At 39.0% G+C, this 16,633-nt stretch overlaps 1 long non-coding RNA gene across 2 annotated transcripts in view; it reads left to right on the top strand.

Annotated features, from left to right (window-relative positions):
* LOC118728499 overlaps positions 1–16,633 on the top strand; it is a 32,513-nt gene that overhangs the window by 4,398 nt on the left and 11,482 nt on the right. Inside the window, exons 2-4 of one of the 2 annotated variants that reach the window (XR_004990910.2) lie at positions 3,421–3,504; positions 10,191–10,303; positions 12,153–12,239. This is a non-coding gene — a long non-coding RNA (uncharacterized LOC118728499). Of the gene's footprint in view, positions 1–3,420; positions 3,505–10,190; positions 10,304–12,152; positions 12,240–16,633 lie in introns of those variants that run through there. The other variant, XR_004990911.2, reaches the window with a different exon arrangement.

The following is a 16,633-nucleotide window of genomic DNA, read 5'->3' as shown; positions in this document are numbered from 1 at the left end:
TTTGGCCCCTTGAGTGTGGCTCTTCCACAAATACCACGGCCTGGGCGAGTCTATTTTGAAGAAGTGGCATTAGAAGAAGTTTAAGTTAAAAATTTTTGACTCTCCAAAGAAATTTCAATCATTGTACTGTTGATATTTGGCTCTGTTGACTAATGAGTTTGCTGACCACTGCCCTAGACTATCACAGGGACTTGGGAACAGAGGAAATCCAGTTCACCAAGAAAGAAAAAGGCAGATATGACATGATAGCCAATGTGAGTGTGAAAGCATGTGTCTCAGATTTCCAACATTTTGGTTTCTTGTCTAGTATTCTTGAGTCTTAGCGACATTTTCTGCCCCCAGAGACTTATAATAAATCCTCTGCTTTTGCTAGAGCACCCTTGAGTTGGTTTCTCTTCTTTGAAACCAAAAGAATCTTAGCATAGACGTTATATGGAAGCGAGTCTGCACGTTACAGATCATCAAAGGAAATGGTTATGTCATAGCAGATGAGGTGAGAAGTGGGTAGTCCTGGTAACAAAGAACATACATATGTTAGAGTATGTTTTTGCAGCCTTTCAAGGAAATGCAATATGATCAAGAAAGAGAGAAGCTTCAGGCCGAGGTTGCCCAGCCAAAAACAGGCAGAAAAGGAGAGTAAGAATACAATTATGGCCCTGGCCTGGTGGCTCAGATGGTTGGAACATTGTCCCATACACCAATTCCATTCCTGGTCAGGGCACATACTTAAGTTGCTGGTTCAACTCCTAGTATAGGCGGCGACATATCAATGTTTCTTTCTCATGTTGATGTTTCTTGCTTTCTCTCTCTCAAATTAATAAGAGTGTATCCTCAGGTGAGAATTAAAAAATTTTTTAAAAAAATATATATAGTTATGTTCCAGAAGCTTTTCTTACTATAGCGAGTGTCTACCTGAAACTGTTCAAAGTTATAGACACCTGAGACTGCTCAAAGTTAGTCAAAGAGGCAAGTAAAAGACACAAATAAATACAACCAGATTCCATACTGTAGCCGTTTTTGAAATGAAAATTGGTGTTTATTGAGAAAAAATGTATCATTTCAGTGATTAGAATGGGAGATATCTGAGAGAAATCAGAGATGCTAAGAACTTCAACTCTAGAACTTCAGCTTTAACACCCCAAACCCCTCCCTCTTTTGTCTCACCAGATAAATGTGATGAGGCCTGCCCCATTCAAGCAGTTCGGCTCAAATCTACTGGAGGCACAAATAACATTTCATGATACATTAAGGGGGAAAGTGCCATCAGAAGCTAAAGAAAATATTTCCAATTCCTAAAACATAGGGCTTATACTTAAGTTATATAAGGAATTTTTATAAATCAGCTTGCAAATGATAAGTACTACAATTTTAAAAAAGCATGCATGGAAAACAATTTATAATAGAAGAAATAGAAATAGATAATAAATATATAAAAAATAGTTCCATTTCAAGAATAATCAAAGTAACGACTATAACATAGGATACTATATTTAGCTCATCAAGTTGGAGTAAATTTTTAAAAAAACTTTCATTCTTTTTTTTTTTTAAGTGATTTATAGAGAAATTCATTTTCTTTACTTCTGATCTAAACACATATATACATTGGGATATATATGTATATGTGTGTGTTTAAAAGTCATGCAGACAAGTACTCTTTTTGTTCAAATTATTTTTGTTGCTACTTCATAACTGTAATTTTGCTACTGTTATGAATCGTAATGTAAATATCTGTATTTTTCCGATGGTCTTAGGCGACCTTGCTAGCAGTTCTCAACCTGTGGGTTATGACCCACAGGTTGAGAACCGCTGCTGTAGAGCCTAAGAGCATCGAAAAATACATATTTTTACACTATGATTCATAACACTAGCAAAATTATAGTTATGAAGTAGCAACAAAAATAATTTTATAGTTGGGGGTCACCACAACATGAAGAACTATATTAAAGGGTCACAGCATTAGAAAGGTTGAGAACCACTGACTTAGGGGCTATCAGGCAGGCAGGCAGAGTGATTAGGGGTGACCAGGCAGGCAGGTAAAGTGGTTAGGAGCCAGTGGTCTGGATTGCAAGAGGGATGTCTGACTGCCGGTTTGCAAGAGGGTGCAGGCTGGGCTGAGGGGACTACCCCCTTCGGTGCACAAATTTCATTATTAGTCCTATCTAATAAAGAGGGAATATGCTAATTGACCCTCACACCATCACAAAGATGTCGGTGCCCACAGCTAATAAGGAGGGAATATGCTAATTGACTGTCCTGCTCTCAAAGATGGCAATCCCCACAGCCAATAAGGAGGGAATATGCTAATTGACTGCCACACCCTCAAAGATGGCGGTGCCCACAGCCACAAGTTGGTGGTGCCTAGTCCCCTCAGCCCCCCAGCCACCCATGGCCGGCCCAAGGCATAGGCAAGCCTCGGATGGCAGCTGCCCAGCTGATGCCCGAGGTGCAGGTAAGCCTTGAATGGTGGATTCCCAGCTTCCCAGGGCCACTGGAGGCTCAGGTAACCAGGGTCAGCTGAGGCTTGCACTGCTGGCAGTGGCAGCAACAGAGGTGTAATGGGGTGTTGCCTCCCACCCCTGAGGGCTCCGGGACTGTAAGAGGGGGCAGGCTGAGCTGAGGGACTCCCTGTCCAGTGCATGAATTTTCATGCACAGGGCCTCTAGTTTAATAATAAGCAGGAAAATCCTAAAGAAATGTTTACCATGGTAATTGTTCCAAAGAAATACAGATCCATACAGAAGGATATTTGGTGAGGGAAAATGACTTCCACCATAATTTTCTTTAGCTTCCGATGTAAATAGGTACAAACATTGGGATATGTATGTATATGTGTGTGTTTAAATGTACACTCATAGAAAAGAACCTAAAAATACAAGCATCAAATTGTCAGTAGTTTTTATCACTGCTTACTGGAATTACAGGGGTTTTTTTCTTGTTTTCCAGATTTTTCTATCATAGGTGTCATCTTTATCATTAGAATAAATCATATTTCAATAGAAAGTCATTCAGACAAGTACTCTTTTTTGTGATTGTTCAAGCAATCACAAAAAGCACTTGTTATATTTAATGTTGTATTTCAATTTCTGATTTGTTTGAGGGCAAGGATGTTCAAAAGGAAATCCCATCTTTCCTGGCTTATCAGTCTAAGTTTCCTTCTTGGCCTTAGACACAGCCCTTATCCAACATGTGCAAGTTTCTCTATGTGAATTGCATGAGACTCATAAAACTGGAGACTTGTAAATACATTCCAACAATGTTGAGAATATGGTTGCCTAGTATTACAATATAAAACATTTCCAGAACTCTGGCTTCTAGAGGCAAAAATATTCGAAACAGATGAATTTCTGAAAATGCTCTCTTTACTTAACTTTAACCTTGCTACAGGGAGTTTTCGGCCCCATCCCCCATTTGTAACAACAGATCTCTCTAATCCCACCTCTTTGTTCCACTGAGCTGATGTGGGAAAAGTAGGAAAATACATAAAGGCAGCAAGGTCAATGGCAGGTAAGGAGACACAGAATCCCAAAGGAGAATTCCCAGAGAAAGAATCTGGATTAGTGACCCATATCATCCTCTAGTCTGCCTTCTCCTGGCATTTGAATGGAGGCTGGTGCTTAATGTTCTGTTCACATTAACACAAGTATGCTATCAGAAGACCTCACGTGTGGGAATTGAAGGCACTGTGAGAGGCCAATGGGGTCTCTCACATTAGTCATCTAAGATAGGTGAGCTCTTATTTAGAAGTTTCATGACCAAGGGGTACTAAAAACCACTTTGCAGGGTGACCTCTCTACCATACCTCACATGGTGGCTATGGGCACATTGCATAGCCATCACGATTCTCTGTTCCATCAACCATATAAGGAAGGAGATTAATTATATCTGAAGCTTATTTTGGAGTTCAGCCATGGGCATCAGAGGGTTCAAGAAACAAAATTATATACATTTTTGTAGAGGGAAGATCCATAGCTTTCATCAGGTTCTTAATTCACAAATTCAAGGAAATGATGACCCCCTGAATTATATAATGTTTAAATATCAGTCAACATTAATATTCTTTGATTCTCCACTTATGCATATTTTGGGTAGTGTTTTTTACCTTATTAAATACTTTATTTTATACCATGTTAAGTTTACTCAAACTTCAAATTGTTGAGGTCAAAACTCCAGGTGAAGTCATTATTATTATTTTCTTTCTCATTTATAAGGAGTTTTGCTACAGCAAGGATTTGTGTATATAAATATGCACAAGAGCTACAAAATGCAGAAAACTTATTAAAGTAGTTAGTAAAGAATCTAGTGCAGCGATTCTTAACCTTTTCCATCTCATGGCACATGTAAACTAATTACTAAAATTATTCGGCACACCAAAAAATATATTTTTGTCCATCTGACAAAACATAGGTATAGTTTTGATTGATTCACACCAGATGGCTATTGTTGTGTTGACTGTTGTCATTTTTTTTATTTGATAATCTAAAGGAAAAGAGGTCAGTGCCCCTGACTAAATAATCACGAATTGTATGTTTTAAAATTCTTGTAGCACACTAGTGTGCCTGCCACGCACACTGGTTGAAAACCGCTGATCTAGGATATGTGATGTCAATGATGAAAATCTTACCTTTATGTGAAATTTGAAACAATTTACTAGTTTAGTTGATCTAATTAAAATATCTTAAAATGAACATATATTAATATTGATTTTACACAGTGTTATCATTACGTGATCCTGATACTGACTTTGTTTTTAAAGAGTAGGTAGAAAAGAAGTTGGGAGAAGTCACAGAACTAGTATATTTCCAAGACCCCAACTCCATCTACAATAATAAAAGCATAATATGCTAATTAGACCAGACAGCCGCATGACCTTTGGACATCATTTTGGACATCCTTCCAGGTGAAGCCTCCATGGTGGGGGCCAAGGCAGAGGCGGTTAAGGGCGATCAGGCAGGGAGGCTAGCAGTTAGTGGTGATTTAGACAGGCAGAGTGGTTATGGGCGATGAGGCAGGCAGGCTAGAGGTTAGGGGAGATCAAGGAGGTAGGCAGGTGAGCAGTTAGGAGCCAGCGGTCCCAGATTGCTGAGGGACCCCACCCCTGCCCCCGTGTGAATTTTGTGCACCAGGTTTCTAGTAAAAATATAATTAACTGTAATAAATTCAAATTCTTCAAATTTTCATTTTCTGTTTGACATCCATAATCAAATTGTTTGTTCACATCAGTCTTCGTGAAATTTGCCTACTCTTTCAAGAGACTGCATTAGAAGTGACTTAATGATGACACACAGCATCTGCCTGCTCCAAAAGCTGACTTCAGGTGTATTGGGAAATTCTGTCTGGGAATGAATCCTAGCAGTGTCTGCCAGGGGCACTGAATCAACACGCCAGAACACAGTCCTCTTTCCCGATCAGTCAAGATGGGCACCTGGAACCCACCTCGTGGTCCTGGGCACCACATCCTCTACACGAAGGACAGCCCCATACCTGTGAGGAACAGTTTGCTGTTATTTTTAAAGTATTTAACTTTGGATTGTTGGAGCTCCGTAAAGGTCTTAAAAGGGGTTTAAATTCTGTCATTTGATTCTTAGATTTCTCATCTCTTTGCATTTTGACAAATACCACTACCACATATTTTATGTGCAGCTTTGCCTCCAAAGAATTAAGTGGATTTTCAAACAAAGACTGAAATAAAATAGTTAAAAAGAAGTATGGGACAATTGGATAAATAAAATGTGGTATATACATACAATGAAATATTTGGCCTTAAAAAGAAATGAAGTTCTGATAGATGCTATACCATGGATAAATCTTGAAGAATAAGCCAGTTGCAAAAAAAAACCAAAAAAAACCGAGACCGGTTTGTCTCAATGGATAGAGCGTCGGCTTGGGGACTGAAGGGTCCCGGGTTCGATTCCGGTCAAGGGCATGTACCTTGGTTGCGGGCATATCCCCAGTAGGGGGTGTGCAAGAGGTAGCTGATTGATGACTCTCTCTCATCGATGTTTCTAACTCTCTATCTCTCTCCCTTCCTCTCTGTACAAAATCAATAAAATATATTAAAAAAAAGAAAGAAAAAAAGAGCTATTACATGATTCAGTTTACATAAGGTACCTGGAGTAGCCAGATTCATAGAGACAGAACATCGAATGGTGCTTGTCATACTTACTCTGAAGGAAAAGGGGAGGAATTAAGAGTTGCTTAATGGGTATGAAGTTTTAGTTTGGGAAGATGAAGAAATTCCGGAGGTGAATGATGTGATAATTGTACAACAATGTAAATGTACTAATGCCACTGAACTGCACACTTAAGAATGGTTAAAATGGTAAATTTTATGTTGTGTATATTTTTACCACAATTTTTAAAAATCTGCTTTGTTAAATAAGTTATGAAACTATAAAGAAATTTGAACACTGACTGGATAAAGAAAGTATTGTTCTTTATTTTAAGACTACCTTTATCTTTTTAGAGATACATAATGAAGTAGTTATAAACAAAATTATATGTCTATTAGTTGGGAATAGATGAAACAATTTTGGCTGTATGTTGATTAAATTTAAAAAGAGAAAGGAAAAAATAAAAGCAAAGCTATAAGCATATATTGCTGTTAACCTGTTAAATGAAATAAAAATATAGATTGTGGGTGTTCTTTTTTTTTTAAATTAAAATGCATTATCCATTACATTATTATTAATAGTTTTTGGTTTGCCTGAAATATTCAATATTTTTAAATCATTTTTTATTATCTATCTATATATATAAGAGCCTAAGTGACCATTCAGTTGTTGACCAGTAGCTATAACATGCACTGACCACCAAGGGGCAGACACTCCAAACAGTAGGTTAGCTTGCTGCTGGGGTCCAGCCAATTGGGACTGGGTGAGACGAGCTAGACATGCCCTGGAGATCTCCTGAGGTCCCTCCCCAGTGGCCAACCTTCTTTTGTCCTTCTCCAACCCCAATTATGCACCAATGGGGTTCCAGATTACGAGAGGGTGCAGGCCAGGTTAAGGGACCCCAACAGTGCATGAATCCGTGCACTGGGCCTCTAGTTTGGATTATAAACATCTCAATGTCTCCTTGTTCAGTACAATAGTTTGTAAGATGTAAAATTATAGAAAGCATTCACTATGTTCTCTTGAATGAATGATCTTTCAGCTTAATAATTCTAGTGTCTTATTTGAGATCATAAAGAAAATATAAACTATGCCTTTGGAGTCTCATGCAGGGTCATTTTTTTAGGAGTCACTTTTTTCTTACTATGCAACTTTGCTGGATTAAAAAATAAATTACATAGCATTATCATATAATCTTCCCTGATACTAACACAAATTTAACACTAATTTAATTTAGTTTCCTCATCCAAACTGTTTGATGTTGTCTGTTTCCCATACAAGATTGTAACTTCATAACGACAAGGAATTTGTTCTCACCACTACACATTGACACATGGCAGATCACAATTGAATATTTGTTGAATCCATGAATAGAGTTTCAAAGAGTTGAAAATGAACCTAATGGCTAAAGAGAGTTAAACGTTTAGCTAGAACAATGAACTCAGTCATATCGTCAGCAACCTCTATGGGAACTTTCATGGAATTTCATTACATGCATATTTCATCTTCAAAGAACATTATAAGTAAAATTTTAATACCTCCTTGAAACAGATACCTATAGTCCATTTTTCAGATGGGAAATCTAAAGCACCAAAAATCTAAATCCTTAAAGAATAATGCATGAATCCATGTCAGAGTTAGATTGAGAAACTATTTTAAATATTTGGTCTTGAACGATTGACTCCCCAAAGTCATTTATCCATATCTTGTGCTTGTTACAACTCATGTAAAAGAATTTACTCTTCCTGAATTTGGAAGTCTCAGGTAAGAAATCAGTTTGTTGTGACAGCAGGTGACTCAGATACTGGAAATGTTTTCTCAAGAACTTGTTCCTCAATCTGTATCCGGTAATTCACAAAGCAAGTTGCTCTCTTAGCAGAAATATATGGTGTATAACTAATTTACCAATGAGTTTCCTTAATACTTGTCCCTCATTTAGTTCTTAAATGGATTAAACCACCCCAAATCTATTGCAAACCCGGAGGGAAACCTTGTATGTCAGGTCTATAAAATTAAAATTTAAAAGTCTAATTTTACTGATGTTTCTTCAAACATTACCAGAAATGATATGACCCCAAAACCTACCAAGCCAGAAGGACACACAACCTCATTTTTTTTTTAATTTTATTTATTTATTTATTTTATTTTATTGAAAAGTCTCTTATGTTGGGACAGTGGTTCTCTAATTCGGCTGCATTTTGGAACCACTTGGAAACTTTACAAGTACTGATACCTGGATTCCACCCCTGAGATACTGATTTATTTGATCTGCGGTGTAGTCTGGGTTTTGTGACTTTTAGAAGAAGCTTCTAAAGTTCAGCCACGATGGAAGAGCCTCTTCAGACATGACCTGGGAATGGAATGCAGGAAGAAGGCCAAGCCAGAGGACCGTGGACACAATGGTTTCTAGATTTCTCTTTAAATCCAGATATTTTAAACTATTTTAATACTGTAGTTTTAATATCTTATTGTATCTTCACCCTGGGGTCATTTCTTAGAAGGCTCTAGTTTCACATATCTCAGATTTAAGTCAAATTGGATAAGGTGAAAAAGATGTCAAGGTGACAACAACTGGGATAAAGTGTGAGAAACACCGCTTAAAATGTAAGTAACAGGCTATAAAACGGTCAGATACAATGATTATTAATAAAAATTTTGACATGCTACATAAGCCATACAAGACCAAAGTGGTCATTTGTGTGATATGAACTGCCCCCAAAATAATTCTTTGTTAACAAACAAAAGTTACTCAAAATGTGTCCATTTTTATTTTGGAGGCGTTGTCCTTTCCTCACCACCACTTTCACTCGCAGGAAAATGAATTTGGTTTTTCATGCCTGAACATTCTAATGCCTACAGTTTAAAGTAAAATAACCCTGTTGCATCACCCTAGTTACTACATTTAACAATCCCAATCCCTTCAGAACAAAACATTATGAGAGTTACTCCCAGGCCTGGTTTTCATTTGTCTTCCATCAACTTCTTACACTTAGTACTTCCTTGGTTGGCTGGCTTGCTTAATTGTGAATGGTAACTAAGGCGACAGAGAAAAACAGATCCAAATGAGGAAAAAGAAATGCTTTTCTACAAAATCAGCAAGAGAAAAGACGTGAACTCAGCTCTTGGAAAGCAAGGACTAGACGCCCTGCCTCGATCAGTGTCTCTTCCTTGGCATCTTGTTGGTTGCTTCCAGAACCCAGTTCTCCCAGAGGCCCCCTCCCTTCCCGGGCTTGGGTTTATAGTCATTTGATTACTTAAGCTCTTGGAAAGAGTTCTTCTCCCTGCTTTGCTCCAGGCTGTTGGGCTTGCTTAGGGGTAGGTTTTCTGAAGCAAGAGGCTAGTGTCATCATTTAGCAGTCCTGTTAAAAACCCCCTTAATTCCTCCTGTTTAGTCTGGCTCACTGGGTGTTGCCCATAAAAACAGTTTGGCTTTTGTAATCACAATTAGAGTAGGGTGGTGTGACTAATCAGTCAGTTCACGGCATCTCTGTTATCTTCTGTGAAGTGAGTCAGTTTCAGCATTCACTGGTGCTCGTGTGTCACTCCCTACTTTCTGATGTGCAAGTCCATATTTGTCCAAATGCTAGATTTCTTTTTTTTTTAAAGGCTGTTTGTTTTCTTTCTAAAAACATGTTCTGTGCTCCCTCTCAGGAGTGAAACTAACTCCACAGGAATTTGGAAGAATTCCCATAATAGGAGTTCTTATACAGAAATTCCCAGGGCAGAGAGGCCGTTTTGTTCTCTTAGTTTGGGAAATTGTAACAATAATACAATCAGTTCAGGCCAATACACATGTACTGAATATTTGCCAAGTGCCAAGTACTTTTCATATAGCATTTTTTAAAAATAAGGTTTATTTTAGAGCCATTCTAGATTTACAGAAAAATTATAAAGATAATAGAGTTCCCATGATATATCCCATACTCAGTCTCCCCTATTATTAGCATTTTACATTAGCCTGTTAGTTACAATCAATGTAATGACACAATAATGTATTGATGTTGATATATTATTATTAACTAACATCCATATCATTCATATTTCCTTAGTTTTTACCGAATGTCCTTTTTCTATCCCAAGATACCATCCTGGATACATTACAACAATCATGTCTCCCAAGGGTCTGCTGGACTGTGACAGGTTCTCAGACTTTCATTTCAATGAACTTGACAGTTTTGAGGAGCACTCATCAGGTATTTTGTAGAAAGTCCCTTAATTAGGATTTGATTAATGTTTTTGTCATTAGACTGGAGTTAAATGTTCTTGAGAGGAAGACCACAGAGGAAGTACACCATTTTCATCACATCATGTCAAAGGGTATGATATATGTATACACTCAACATGACTTAGCATTGTTGATGCTAGCCTTGATCATACGGCTGAGGCAATAAGTGTCAGATTTCTCTCCTGTCATTTATTTTACAGCTAGAGATCCGGTGCACAAAATTTGTGCTCCGGGGAGGGAAGTGGGAGAAGATTCCTCAGCCCGGCCTGCGCCCTCTCACAGACCAGGAGCCCTTGGGGGATTTCTGGCTGATGGCTCCAGGGATGTCCGACTAACAGCTTAGGCCTAAGCCTATAGTTAGCCATCCTTAGAGGCTCCTGCCACCACCACTGTGCTCGCCAGCTGTGAGCCCAGCTTCTGGCTAAGTGGCACTCTCCCTGTGGGAGCACACTGACCACCAGAAGGCAGCTCCTGCATTGAGTGTCTGCCCCCTGGTGGTCAGTGCTTATCATAGTGACCAGTTGTTCTGCCATTGGGTCTATTTGCATATTAGCCTTTTATTATATAGGATGACTGCCCTCTTTTCCCCTCCTCATCTTTAGAAGGAAGTCACATGTAAGGAGTAGGGTCACCTACTTGAGGGCTGATATTTACATAGATTGTTTGAAGTTCTTACCTGTTCAGTCATTTATATCAGTATAAGTTTAAGCATTTTAAAAACATACTTTTTCTTATAGAGTAATCCAATAAATTCTTCTTTGTTTTCTTGCTAGATTTTCCAGCTTTGGTCACTGGAAACTTTTTAAAAAAATATTTTGTTGATTTTTTACAGAAAGGAAGGGAGAGGAACAGAGTTAGAAACACCAATGAGAGAGAAACATCAATCAGCTGCCTTTTGTACACTCACTACTGGGGATGTGCCCACAACAATGGTATATGCCCTTGACCAGAATCAAACCTGGGACCCTTCAGTCCACAGGCAGATGCTCTTTCCACTGAATCAAATTGGTTAAGGCTGGAAACTCTTTTTGTTGGTTCTTGGTCCCTTTGACATACTCTTTTGTTGTGGATTTATTTATTTTTTTAGCACTTTCTTAATTTGTGGGTTTATATTGTAAAATGCTCCAGCCTTATTTTGCATTTTTCTTGCCCAAGGCTTAGAAATCGGTCATTTTTCTAAGAAACCCTGGTTCCTTTTATTGGAGAGTTGTATTAGAGATCAAGATCTGGGTAATAGATATGTCCCTTGTTATTGTGGTGCTTTTGCTTCTCAGCTGAAAAGGAAAGGAACTAACTCAGGTAATTACATATGTACATAAACGTTTTTATATATAACCATTGGTATCTATATTAAGCACAGCATGAGTTCCTACAGATGTCTCCAACTCTAATCCATTACCACATGGATCACTCTAACCACTTTCCCTTGCTCCAGCAGTGAGAAACCTGGCTCCCACGACCCACCATTCATTGATTTGATTGTTCAATTCCAGAACACATGGATAGCAGTTGTTAATCTGACCCAGTGGGAGGCCATTTATCAACTAGAGTAGCTTTCCAGGGAGTCTGGGAGATAGTATTCTGGATGACCCTGAGCCTGTGTCAATCAATAATTTTGTTACCAAGGAAGAAGGAAAGGATCAACTAGGGAAGATAATGGTCTTCACCATAGAATGCACTGGAGTGGCAGGTCAGGGAAGGGGAAAACAGTGATCTGATTTTGAATTTTACCTGTGAGTTTCTATGAAAAAGTCAGTTATTTTCTTCTGCAAATGGCAGCCTTTTGACACAAAGCTCATTTCCTTCCTCTGCCACAGCACAAGCTCCATCTTGCTTCAGCCTCTACAGCCATCAGCTGTCACCAGCAGAAGTAAGGGGAGAAACCCATTGAGTACATTGTAAACTCAGGTGAGAGGGCAGGGTAATGAGGTGGTGGTGAGGGATGGATGGGTGGGGTATCAAGTAGTTGTTGGGCAGAGATTGCAAATAGGTGCTGTCTGAGCCAAGCTATTAATATTTATATAACAAGGGGGAAGAAATGTGGGTGATGGGATCGGCTTGGATAGTGGACCATTAGTGATGCCCTATCCACCACTTTGATAAGTCTCTGCCCTTTATTGATCTACTAGAGGCCTGGTGCATGAATTTGTGCAGCGGTGGGGTCCTTAAGCCTCGCCTGCTCCCTCTCGCAATCCAGGACCCCTCCGGGCTGAAACTGGCAGTCTGGTGACCCTGGAGGGATGTATAGTGGGGCCCAGTGCCACGCAGCTCCCGCTCATCCAGCCCAGCTGCGCCTGCTGCCTGGCCAGTGCTCGATAGCCCACTGCCATGGAGGCGGGAGAGACTCGTGCCACAGGAGAGGCTCACGCTGCTGTAGCTGCCCCCATCAGCCCTAAGCCTGGCATCTGGCACTCCAGCTGTGGGAGCGCACTGACCACCAGGGGGCAGCTCTTGTGTTGAGCATCTGCCCCCTGGTGGTCAGTGCATGTCATAGCGACCAGTTGTTTGGTTGTTTGGTCACTTAGGCATATATATCAAATCAGTTGTCAATGTGCTATTTTCATCCCATGGAGTTGACAATCTTAGATCCACTCTTTAAACTTGACCTGATATCTAGGAAGTGTTGTGCCAATACATGGGGAAGAGCAAGTGATCCCACACAAGAAATCTAAAATTCTTCCTATAAAGTGAGAAGACTCAGAGGTTAAGATTCCTTGAAAAAAGAAAATAGTGATGTAGAAGGAAAGAGGGCTTTGTAGATCCATTTGTCTGGGTTTGAATCCTAGCTCTGCAATTTAACAGCTTGCAACCCTAAACAAATTATTTGCTGTTGTTTCTATTAAATATATATTAACATACTAAATTATTAAATACTAGAGGCTCAGTGCACAAAATTTGCACAGCACGAGTTCCTACAGATGTCTCTGGGGGTTAGGGGGGTGTCCTTCAGACTGGCCTGCACCCTCTTGCAATCCAGGACCCCTCAGGAGATGTCAGGCCTAAACCAGCAGTTGAACATCCCTCTCGCTGGCTCCTAATGGCTGACCTGCCTACCTGATCACCCCTAACTGCCTCTGCCTGGGCCCTGCTGCAGAGGCTTCGTCCGGAAGGATTTCCGGAATGACATCCAGAAGGTTGTTCGGCTGTCCAGTCTAATAAGCATACTACACTTTTATTATTATACATAATTTATTAAAGCAATATCACAATGATACAGTTTATTGATGTTTTAAACCAATGATCAGCAAACTCATTAGTCAACAGAGCAGCAAATCGCGGCTCGCAAGCCACAGTTTGCCAACCACTGCTTTAAACAATATGTGACAAAACCCATAGAATTTTGTAGCACAAAAAAGTGAGTCTAATGTGTGCAAATTTAGAAATCATTTAGGAGGGCGAGGGATCCCAGAATGTGACCAAAGGATGTGAATTATAAATGCATGAAACAGCCTCACTGGGGATAGTGTTGACCTAAACTGGAACGGAGTGGAGTCTGTCAGACTGCAGGCAGAAGAAACTGCACAGAGACACTGGTCTCGCTGGAAGGGAGACGGGATACTTCCAGGAGGGTGTGTGCTTCTCACTCTCCTCCTTCCTGCTGGCAGATAGGCTGCTCTGTGTGGGTGGAGCACTGGTCTTGGACAAGGTGGGACACAAGGTTTGAAGAAGATAGAAAAAGAAAACATCTGCCTGTCTTCTTATGATTGTGATGCCACTATACCAGTTGAATTTGCATGAAAAGAAAAAGAAACTACTGCTTTAACCACTCTTTAAAAAATATATATATTTTTATTGATTTCAGAGTGAGAAAGAGAGAGATAGAAACATCTATGATAAGAGAGAATCATCAATTGGCTGCCTCCTGCACACCTCCTACTAGGAATCAACCCTGCTACCCAGAAATGTGCCCTGTTGGGAATTGAACCTTGATGTCCTTGTTCATAGGTCAGTGTTCAACCACTGAGCAACACTGGTCGGGCTTACCTCCCTCTTATTTTGACTTTCCCGTTACGAATGAATCTAATCCCAACTAATAAAGATTTCACTTGTATATTTTCCTCGTTGCCTTTTACCCCTCCACCAATTCTTCAATTCCCCGCCTCCCCCAAATGAGGTTACTTAACTTTCTTAAGCAACTAATTCTAGCCAATGAGAGATATGCAAATAAAATAAAAATAAATAAATAAATAAATAAATAAATAAATAAATAAATAAATAGTGGGCTTTGTTCCTAAAACAATTATGCCTTTTCATGGAATAGTAATAATTGTTCAATATCATAATTTGTATCCTCACAAAAAGGGTTATTTAACTGAGCTAAGCAGTATAAATATAGCTTTTATTTCCTTTATACCTAAAGTACACACTTACTAAATTTTGGGAGAAATGCCAGAAAGTACAATCTTTAAAAATGTAAAGCAACCCAAAATAAGAACACTAACATGTTGGCTTGTGAAGTAAATTCCATTGACCTAAAACAATGGAAATGTTAAGAAAGTAGTTATTCATGAGTGGCATGTTGCTTTTCTTTGAAGTATTTCCATAAGTGGGCACCCATAGTCTAAGCTATCTCTCTCTCCCTTCCCCACCCCCCCGATTGTTGAAGTTAAATTGAATTTAGAAATTACAAGTCACTTCATGGAATGATAGAAGAGAAAAGGAAGATGGCAGTTAATAGCCACTAGGTGTCCGTTTCAAAATGGTTACCTAGCAACAGTTCCAGCCCATAGCTACCAGGAGTAGTGCCAGGGGCTTACAGTTAAAAAGCTTGCTTGAGCTACAAACTTGCTTGTCTGACATCTCATCTGCATGGTTCTCAAAATTAGAATCATCTTTGGTGTCGTGTGGGCTGCTGCACAATTAACCATCTGTTTTATCTGGGTAATTCTTGAAACAAGAATGTGCTCACCGTGTTTATAGAAAACCACTCAGGTTGTGGAACACACACACACACACACACACACACACACACACACAAAACGAAACAAAACAAAACAAAAAACCCTGACAATATTTGAAGGCAAAAGAAAATCTCTTTCAATGTTCCTTGGTGCCATGGATAGCAGCTATGTGAATTTATAAATAGATTTAAAAATGCAAAGTCTACTTTCAAGTAAGACAACGAATAGTTTATTTTGACCTACAGAATAAGTTTGAGAAGTTCAAATAAATATTAAACAAAATAATTTTCACTCAAGTTAAGTATCACGCTAAGAGCTCTCTAACTAACCCAGACTCCCAAGTTTTTATGTTCAGTTCCTGGAAACTAGGACAAATATCTATAAGAGAAGAAACACAGGGTGTAGTAAGGTGGTTGTGGTATTTAATATTTATATCTGGTCATCAAGCTACTGCACCTGTATTTCCTTTGTGTTAAGCCTCTCTCCTGGTTTTAAACCTATTTTCTATCTGTACTTCACAATTGTACAAATATTTCATTTGTATGAATTCTTTGTAAAGTCTTTGGAGATTTTAAAAATATTTTATTATTATTTATTTTAGAGAGAGATGGAGAGGGATAGAGAGTTAGCAGCATCAATGACAGAGGAACACTGACCAGCTACCTCCTACACGCCCCCTACCAAGATTGAGCCCACAACCTGGGCATGTACCCCGACTGGGAATCGAACCATGACCTTTTGGTTCATGGACACTCAATCACTGAACCACACTGGCTGGGAATCTTTGGAGATTTAACCTGTCAAAGGGAAAGTCTCTCAAGAAGGTTTAAATATTCATCACACATGATGTATGTGTTAAGACATGAGATTTTTGTTAAAAATCAAATTTGTAGGGACTCGGGTATTATCACCCTAATGTTCATAGTAGCATTGTTCATGAGAACTAAAAGGTGAAATAATCCAAGTGTCCATCAACAGGTGAACGGATAAACAAAATGGGACATTTCCATACAATAGAATATTACTCAGCCCTAAAATGGAATTAAGTTCCGACATCTGCTCCACATGGATGGAACTTGAGGACATTTTGCTAAATGAAATGACCCAGACACAAAAGGACAAGTATTGTATGATTTTGCTTATATGAAGTACTGATAGTAGGCAAATTCATAAAGACAAAAAGTAGAATGGCAATTGCCAGGAATGGGGTGGGTAATTCTTGTTTCAGTGTTAGAAGATGAAAAATTTCTAGAAATGGACAGTGATGATGATTGGACAGCATTAAAAATGTAGTTAATGTCAATCATCTGTATACCCCAAAAGGGTTAAAATGGTAAATTTCAGTTATATGTATTTTACAATAAAAAAATTAAGTCCAGACCAAATAACAGTGCTCA

This window comes from Pipistrellus kuhlii, unplaced genomic scaffold (genome assembly GCF_014108245.1).
Source record: "Pipistrellus kuhlii isolate mPipKuh1 unplaced genomic scaffold, mPipKuh1.p scaffold_m20_p_3, whole genome shotgun sequence".
NCBI lineage: Eukaryota > Metazoa > Chordata > Mammalia > Chiroptera > Vespertilionidae > Pipistrellus > Pipistrellus kuhlii.
Note: the sequence above shows the minus strand (reverse complement) of the source record. Positions and strands in the feature narration are given on the sequence as shown.